Below are 9,012 nucleotides of genomic sequence, written 5' to 3'. Positions count from 1 at the left end.
GTCACAGCCATTCCGAGAAATCCCATGGACTGCTCTCCCCGAATCAGCCTTTACAACGGAGTGTCAGGTTCAGCTTGCTCCAGCTATGAATGTGTCATATTTCCCATGATAAACTTATTTTTAGGGGTTTATAACATAGTTATAAAAATTCCCTCGGAGCCGTGCTTGACAAACAAGATCTCATCTAAGGCGTGACCTGCTTTAATCAAATTTCACTGAGTGTCATCACGGATCCTGTTGGGGTGGGGGAACAAAAGAAGGACACGGAACAAGCTGGCTGCGGAGCTGGGGCAGGACGGCTTTGCCTTTAAGAAGGCAGCAGCAGCTAAGCAAGGGAAAAAAACGTGGTGAAACAAGTTAAGGCACCCTCCTGGAGCTTGCAAGAGCTGAAGAGCAGGTGGCTCCCAGTGTGGGCAATTAAAAGCAACCCCCATCCTACCAAGGATGCTCTTGCCAGCACCACTGGTGACAGGATGGAGGAGAGCAGCAGCAAGGAGCCAAGACCATTGGGAAAGTGAAGCCGCCTGCGTGCGAGTGCCCCAGCATCCCAGCAGCATGGGCATGAAGCGCTGCCTGCTCCACACATCACCCAAAAGACCCAGGGTGAAAGCCCGATGCAGCCGTCCTCCGCCTTGTCCTTCCCTTGGTCACTTCAAGAGCTGCCAGAAAAGCCTGTAAGGTTTTCCCCAAGGTGTTGGCAGTGCCGTTGCTGGGGATCCTTGCAGGAGGGCATCCCTGCGGAACCCTCGTGTCCACCCTTGGCACCGTGGGAACGTGCCGCTGGCTGCCCAGCGCTCAGGGAACAGCATTTGAGAGCGTGGGCCACCACCCTCACCGGGCTTCGCACGGAGGAAACTGCTTCTTTCCACAGTGACCCAAGTGGCACAATCCGTGTTTCACAGAGCCGTGGCTGCGCGCCCCCCCCCCTTCAGCCGGCAGAAAAAAAGGGCTGGGGGGAAGGAAGGCAGGGGACAACTCGGCTCCGAACAACTGAACACAGGCACACACGTGCACGCTTGCCAACACACGGACACCACGCCACACGTGTGCACCCACCCACCGCCGTGCCAGCATGCACCCACGCATGCATGCCCATCCCCCGTGCGTGCCCCTGCATTGCCCCCATGCACACAGACACCCACCCAGACCGCCCCCCCTCCCCCCCGAGGCACACTATTCCTCTTCAGCCTGTTCTTAGCCCCACCGAAGTTGGTGACCCCCGAGCACCCCCCAACAGCCTGCTCCAGTGCTTTGCACCCTCCGTAAAATACATGCCTTTTTGCTGCATTTAAGGGCCACTTCTTGAGCCGCCCGTGGCGGCCACAGGACACCAAATAGCCTTTGCAGCAGCCCTGTACAGATGTGGCAGAGCAGCCCGAGCACCCGCTGGAGACATCCACTGGCCGGAGCTGACACCAGTGGGGTGGCACTCAGGGCCGGCACTCGGAGACCCCACAAGATGCTTGGCAAAACCTACCCAAGCATCCCTCTGCATGCAGGGGGTGCATGGGCTGGCTGCTGCCTGAAAGGTAAGAGCTAGCAAGTAAATCCAAATTTATTGTTAAATCGCTGGATATAAAAATAAGCTGGCTTTTAGAAAGCAATTTATTTGTGCTTTCAGTACTCGCTTAAATATTTACATGGAAAAGGAGAAAAAAATCTACTCAGACATAGCACTATCATTGTAGCAACGGCCTTTAGGATTAATGGAAGTAAATTAGCCTGATGTTTTATTTACATCCAGGAAAGCAATAGATAAACTCTCCTTGTGATGGATTTTCTTCATTAGTTGGGCGAACGCCTAAGGTACAGCTTTTGACGTTGTTTCTTCCGAGCGGTTAGACAAACAGTTTATCAAAAGAGTATAAAATTGTCAGGAAACGAAGCAGATTAATGACCAGTAAAGGGAAGAATCACTGAATTTATGATGTAAGTAGCAGTATCACTGGAGCTTAAGAAATGGCTTATCAGATAACCGACATGTACACGCACGCAGAAGTGCTGAGCCCCCCCCAAATCCACTGCCCCAGCAGCGGCTGCTCCCCAAATTGTCCCTTCATGGGGGGTCCCTGCACTGAGGCTTTACCTCCCTCCTCCTTCCCATCCCTTAGGTCTGGATTTATTCTGTAAGTCTCTCATTAGAGCTTGTGAACATATTACTTCCTGCCAATTAAAAACCTCTTAGACTGTAACGGGCTTCAGGAAATATAACCTTGTCTTTGTGTCTGCACAGCAATAATGGTTTCCTCAACCTAATTTGGCGATTTTGGCTGCTATTACAGCAGTGATAATCATACCAATAACAACAACAATAATATATAGGACTTCTCCGGTCTTTTGATTCTTCGGAAAAATCCCCCAGCGTTAGCGGTTTATGGATCCCATATGGCTCCTCCAGCAGTTACCTCTGGAATGATAATTAGCTGTCAGATAAGGCAAATGGGGGAAAGGAGACGGGGAACCTAGGGGGAAGGAAACCTTCCCTGCCATGGCAGAGGGGCTGAACCTGTGGGTGTCCGAGATCCCTGCCTCCCCCCGGCATGGGCTCAGGTTTTCAAGCTGCATAGGAGAGAATTTGGGTGCAAGGATGACTAAGAAACACCGGTTTAACGGGTGGTGAATCTCAGTCTCCAAGTGCTGTCTCCAGCAGGTGGCATTGGCTCGACAGGCTGTCTTTTCCCCGCGCCTGCCAACAGCATCTTAAAAGTTTCATCTCCGCATCGGCAAATTTCGAGCTGCTGGAGCGTCAGTAATTCCCTGATTCCCTTGCAGCCTAATCCGCTCAGCTGCCCTTTATATCCCACCACCACCACCTTTTTCCCTCTGTTACCGTCTCTTTCCAATTAAAATCCAGATTTGCGGGAGTCGCCACAGCTCCAGGCCAGGAGCGTTGGGAAGCGGGATGGAGCAGGATGGCCGCTTGGAGGGTGACACACGGCAGCAGACGGGGCTCTGCCCGCCAAAGCGTGGACCCAGGCTCTCGGTAGCAGTAAGAGAAAGCAACCTTTCCTCCCTGCATGGTGTTTAAAATGTACTGTATCAACTGCGCAGACGTGAAGGAATGGCTCTTATCATTAAAAACCCCATCCCAGCGACAACCGTGGCGACCAGTCCAGAAGTCCTGAAGTTTAGGAGTTCTCAGGAATGCTGATGGTCCTACCAGAATAGCAGGCTTCCAAATATATCCAAATATTACTCAAAATAGCTCTGGAGGATGAGGTCTCTTAAACTTGACCATCATGCCTATTCATACATGGTGTGCCTCTTCCTCCTGCAGCACAGAGCGCTTAATCGTACAGATCCTCTGCCCTCATTTAGTATTTTTGTTACTGATATGTGAAATTACTATTTGATTTTACAGGCAGACGTGGTGCTGAGGGACATGGGTTAGTGGTGGTTTTGGCAGCGTTGGGTTGATGGTTGGACTCGATGATCTTGAAGGTCCCTTCCAACCTAGATGATTCTGTTCTATTCCATGGGGGATTTAGTCCCTCCAAGCTTGTAAATGAAATGTAAGGACAATCCCCCAAACCGGCACCATTAATGAAGAGATGGAGGTAAAACAGGCTTTAACAGGGTGGACCGCATCTGGGTGTGGACGAGCCTTTCTCTGCGGGGGCACCTAGCCGTTTGTTTTTTCTCTGGTTGATCAGCCGTAGCGGATCTATGCTGGCCCACCTCTCTGCTCTCTGCAAGGGGCATCTTCATGGCTCTTTCTGGATTGAAGACCTCAAATGGTGTGAAGGTCAAATTTCCAAGAACTTGTGCCCTTAGAGCTGTTTTGGACACCTGCTGTTTCGATAGGATTATCTCTGTTCCCAAGAACTCATAAACTTCAGGACTTTTCAAATAGACCCTGTGGCTGTCCCCAGGGTGGATTTTTAAACGATACAGCTCTTGGATCCATGTGCTGCCAAGGAGCAGATAAAGTAGTGCTCTGCTTTGGGGCTTTGAAATCCACTGGTTTGTAAACCAGGCAAGGCAAAGACAGGAGCATCCTCTCCCAAATAGGAGGAGTTTTCTCTCCCCAAACTGCCTCCACGTGGTCCTTGGGGATTTCCCTCTTTATTTCGCTCCTGACTGAAGGATCAGCCTCAGTTATTCTCCTTTTCTAAGATGAACCAAACTTTATTCCCCTGGGCCATGCCCAGCCCCACCAATCCAAGAGATGATGTGGGTGCAAAGTTGTTTCTCAGGTCTAGGACACTGGGGACCCCCTGGCTGGGGACGCCCAGCTGCCAGCCCCTGGGCAGGGTGCTGCTCATGGCCCCATGCATGGAGCGGCCGGGCGGTGCCTGTGCCTCCAGCTCCTGTCTGGTGCTTGGGTTTGGATGCCATGTGAGATTTTTTGCCCTCCCCTGGTCCCTGCCCAAGTTCCAGTTCAGGCAATTGGACTCACCATTTCACCTCCTTTGGGGACAGGAGGCTGTGATTTGTGACGCCTGTGCATGGCCAGGCAGAAGAGGGACTCATGGCATCCCTCGTGTTCTTGCCACGACCTTCAGCAGCAGAGGCAAGGAGGAGGAAGGGTAGAGACATCAGGCCTTTTCTTTAAATCCATGAGTTTTCTTGACTAATACCTGGAACTAATATTTCGTTCTGCAGGAGTGTTAACTCAGCAGATGGGCTGCCTGACCTGTCCCGGGCTGACTGGAGGTGGCAGCATGTGGTGATGCCTTCAGGAAGCACCCAAAAGTGGTGAAGATTTTTCCCACTAGATAAGGAAAACACTCCAGGGATGGTTCAATCCCGTTCCCCCCAGTCCAGCCACATGAATATAGGGAGTTTTGAACTAGGTATAGTGAAGAGCCCAAGGAAAATATGAGTCCTGGCTCTGCGTGGAAACAGGATGGGATGTGCCCACACAGAGGGTATATCCTTGAGGGGGTGAGCATGGCTCGACAGTGCTGCTGGCCAAGCTCTCTGCTCAAGCAGGCGCGGCATCACCTTGTCCAGTCCTTCTTTTCGGGTAAGTTTTGCTCCACTGGATTTCATTTTTGGCCATATCCGAGCAGAGATGGAGTTTTTATTGCAGGATGAGGCTAGCGGGCCACATTTTTGCAGGTGTTTGATTTTAATTGCCCGTTCTGGCTGCATCAGAAAAGGCGGAGTAAGAAAAGCATGTTACATCCCGTGACTGTTTATCTACATAAACAATACGGGGTTTGTTGTCTTAACGTTTTCTGAAACAAGTTCTTAGCTCCTCTGAGTTAAATCCAAGAAAAAAAGGGGATCTATTAAGCGGAGCGACAGATCTGGGCTTCTAGGAAGTGCGTTTAGGTGCTGACAGGACACCGGGAGGCTGAGATTTGCCACAGTTGGGACAAATCTTTAATGGTTTTTGTTCAGTTCACCAGGGTCTCCCAGTTCTGCTCCTTGCCTACAGTGAATAGTCTGGGAGCAGGTCATTTTATTTGATTTAAGGTGATTCAGCCTAGTTTTCCTTGATTTGGGGTTGAGGGGGAGAGGTGGCACAAAAAATGTATGCACAGAATGGTCAGGCTAGGTCAGATCTTTCTCATTTTGTCTTTTGAGCGTGAAAGCTGGTGTGGCATGCAAAGACACATAGTAATGTGTACAGAAAGTGTTCATCCTGGCCATTCGAGGTGAAGTTGAAAGCTAAGGGTGCAGAGATCAGAGGTCTCTCTCTTCCCTCTCTGCTTCCACTGAAGACCAGACCAATTTGATGAGGAACTGCTCAGATTGTGGTTGCCACACCTGGCTGGTGACCTCTGCCTGATGCTACCAGGTCCCCGCCCAGCTCACAACCCTTCTGCACACCCCGAGTGCTCTTCCCTTCTCCATCCCTTCACCAGCTCTGCCCCCATCCCTTTGTCCTTGCCATCCTCAGCTGTAGGGCAAGAGGGGTGAGAGGTTGGCGTTGTGTCGCCCAAATGGCTGGGGTCCAGCTGGAGGGTTAAGATGGGGTAGCTTGCACTGCTGTTTCCTCACCTCAGATAAAAGCCACGAAGGTCTCCAGGACCTTTAGCAACCCTAACTAGTCTCAAAAATGTTAAGCATGCAGACATGTGCCCACAGCATATGGGGAGAGGAGCCGCAGAAGTCTGCTCTCCTCTCCTGGTAAAGCCGCCCGCGTTGGCGCAGGTGAGCTGTTCTCTGCCACGGGCAGCTGGGAGGCTTTGCAGGGCGCTGCAGCTCATTGCAAAGTGCGAGCGGCCCTCTCCATCTCCACCCCACCGTGGAGGCCTGATAAAGGACCTTCCCTGCAGACGTAAGGTTGCAAATTCATTTTTTTCCCCCTACACTGAGAAACTATACGGTGGGGTCACCCCACACCAAGGACTCCTGATATGCCTTCAGCCCCTCTTAGTGAGTCCCCGTCATTAAGAAAAGCGGTTTCTGTGGTGGGGCTGAGCAAAAGCCCACACACCAAACGAAATCCAGCTGGTTCTTTATTTGCAGAGCAAACAGCGGAAGTGAAGCCAGCGTTTGCTGTCCCCATCCAGCCACTGGGCACTGCAAGACCTGGTCTGGAGAGCGTTCAGGGCTGATTTCAACCTTCAACTGCGCTTCCCACCGAACGGCTGGTTTCAGGGCAGAGCTGGTGGCTGAAGTGAGGATGAAGCGGAAGGGCTGATGCAGGTCAACCAGGGAGGCTTTGCCTATGGAAAAGTGCTGGGAAGTGGTCTTGGCATCTCACGTAGGCATCTTGCCTCTCCCGTGCCAGAAACAGCCAGAAAACCATTGCTCCTACAGCACAACTGAGCTCCAGCGCTGAGCTGAGAGGGGACTTTGGGGCAGGTCGGGGCAGGATGCCTTGGTGGCAGGAGACCAGCATACCTGCCCAGCCACTTTGCTGCGGTCCCGAGGCTTAGGAGGCAGCTTTAGGAAACCCTTTGGCTGCCATTCCACAGCTCTGTTGCTATCCGTGGCCAAATATAATCGAACACCGATGTTTCTGAGCAAACAGCGTTTAAAACTTCAGAGACTGGGGCTCAGGGCAGCTGAGAGAGAATATCGATGGAGGAATGCAGCCTCCCTCCTCGGCCTCTACTCAGCTGGAAATTTAGGCCGAGGCAGGCAACGACTGTGGAGGGGCCAAATCAGCTGATGTGGCCTTGCCCAGGGTTTTCCTGGGAGAGGAGGTATCTCATGGGGGAGATGAGGTCCACCCTGCCCATCGAGCTACCCTCCAACCACAGGCGATGCTGGGGTCAGCCCTGTTTTGCAAGGGTGGTTTGGGGAACACAGTGCCACCAGCCCCCTCATCACCAAAGTCCCCCGTAGGCTCCGTGGAGATGCCGGCACCACCTGGGAGACATGTACTTTGCCTGAGCTCAAATAAGCCTTTTGATAGCAGCGATGAGGCGATATTTGTCCTGCTTTCTGCCTCCACAAAGGGAGGATTAGGACATCAGAAAGTCCTGCTGCTTAATCTTCCTTTGAAGGGACTTGGAAAAAGACAGAAAAGAAGGAAAGGGAAAGAACAGAGCGCCAAGAGCGGGCAGCCTGGTGAGCAGATGCGTAAGAAGAAAGTATTAGGGCAACATGTCTGAGCTTATAATTTGTGATCTTGAGGTGTCCTCAGAGACTCAGCCTTCCCTGGTGAAAGCTGGTGTTTTTAGCACAAGGGGAGAAACCTGAGTCGAAGGCCTCTGCTGTGGTCCCTGCAGCGATGAGAACCCCCCCCATCGCCAGGCAAACCCCAGGCTGCTGCCCCGTCCCTGTGCGAGGGCTCTTTTTTAATTCCTGGCTGCTGTAGCGCACGGCGAGCGAGCGTTTTGCGTGTGCTGGGGAGGTTTGGAGGCAGCTGGGAAGAGCTGGATGATATTTCGGGAGCGCTGTGCCGGCACGCAATATCCACTGCAGTCTCTTCCCTGCCTTTGTTTCGTAGAATCGTCTGGGTTGGGAGGGACCTTTAAAATCAGTGAGGCCAACCATTAACACTGCCAAAACCACCACTAAACCATGTCCCTCAGCACCCCATCTACCCATGTTTTAAATACCTCCAGGGATGGTGACTCAACCACTTCCCTGGGCAGCCTGTTCCAATGCTTGACAACCTTTTTGGTGAAGAAATTTTTCCTAATAGCCATCCTAAACCTCCCTTGGCATAACTTGAGGCCGTTTCCTCTTGTCCTACCACTTGTTACTTGGGAGAAGAGACCGATCCCCATCTCTCTACAACCTCCTTTCAGTTAGTTGCAGAGAGCGATAAGGTGTCTGTCCCCTCAGCCTCCTGTTCTCCAGGCTAAACCACCCCAGTTCCTTCAGCTGCTCCTCGTAAGACTTGTGCTCTAGACCCCAGTTTCTCCTCCTCTTCTAGAAATGGGAAACAAGCGACACGTGGGAAGCTGTCTCAGCTGGGCAGGGACTTTTCAAGACAAATCTCAGTTCAAGAGGAGCAAGAAAATGTGCAAAGCCCCCAAAACACGTGTGCTTCTGTGCCGGTGGCTTGGCTTTGCTCTCGGGTGCTCTGTGGGGAGGGAGGCAGGGAAGCATGGAGCAGCCTCTCCCACCCGGTGATGCTTTCACACGTGCCCTTCAAAAAAAAAATCTCATCTTCCTCAGGCGTTTTGATGGCTCTCGGTAGAGACTGCCTTTTTCATGTCTGCAGCCTTATCTGTGTGCCTCTGTGTGCCGGAGCACGGTCTGCAAAGCAGCCAGGCACTGCCGCTTTCTCCCACCCCTTTGCCTGCCCTCGGAGCACGGCGGCAGGTTGGCGAGGGGATGTGGGGCAGTGGAAGGGCTGGGAAATAGAGACCATTTGGCTGTCGAGAGGCAGAGACAGCGTGGAAAGCAGGTACCTGCCGGGCTGGCGTATTCAAGCCCTGGTGCGGTGGGACCAAAGACGTCAATACAAGCACCTGCAGGGACGTGGGCAATAAATTAATTTCTCTGTCTTTGCAGAGCTACGGCCTTGAAATTTGCCTCTTTTATTCCATAGGGACCACTGACTGCAAAAAACAGATGCCATCTGTCCAGCATACCTTGTAAATCAGATTTTAATCGTCTCGGGGAGAGGGCTGTCTCCTGCCGTGTGCTGCAAAC

The sequence above is a fragment of the Chroicocephalus ridibundus genome, chromosome 2 (genome assembly GCF_963924245.1).
Source record: "Chroicocephalus ridibundus chromosome 2, bChrRid1.1, whole genome shotgun sequence".
NCBI classification, from domain to species: Eukaryota; Metazoa; Chordata; class Aves; order Charadriiformes; family Laridae; genus Chroicocephalus; species Chroicocephalus ridibundus.
Note: the sequence above shows the minus strand (reverse complement) of the source record.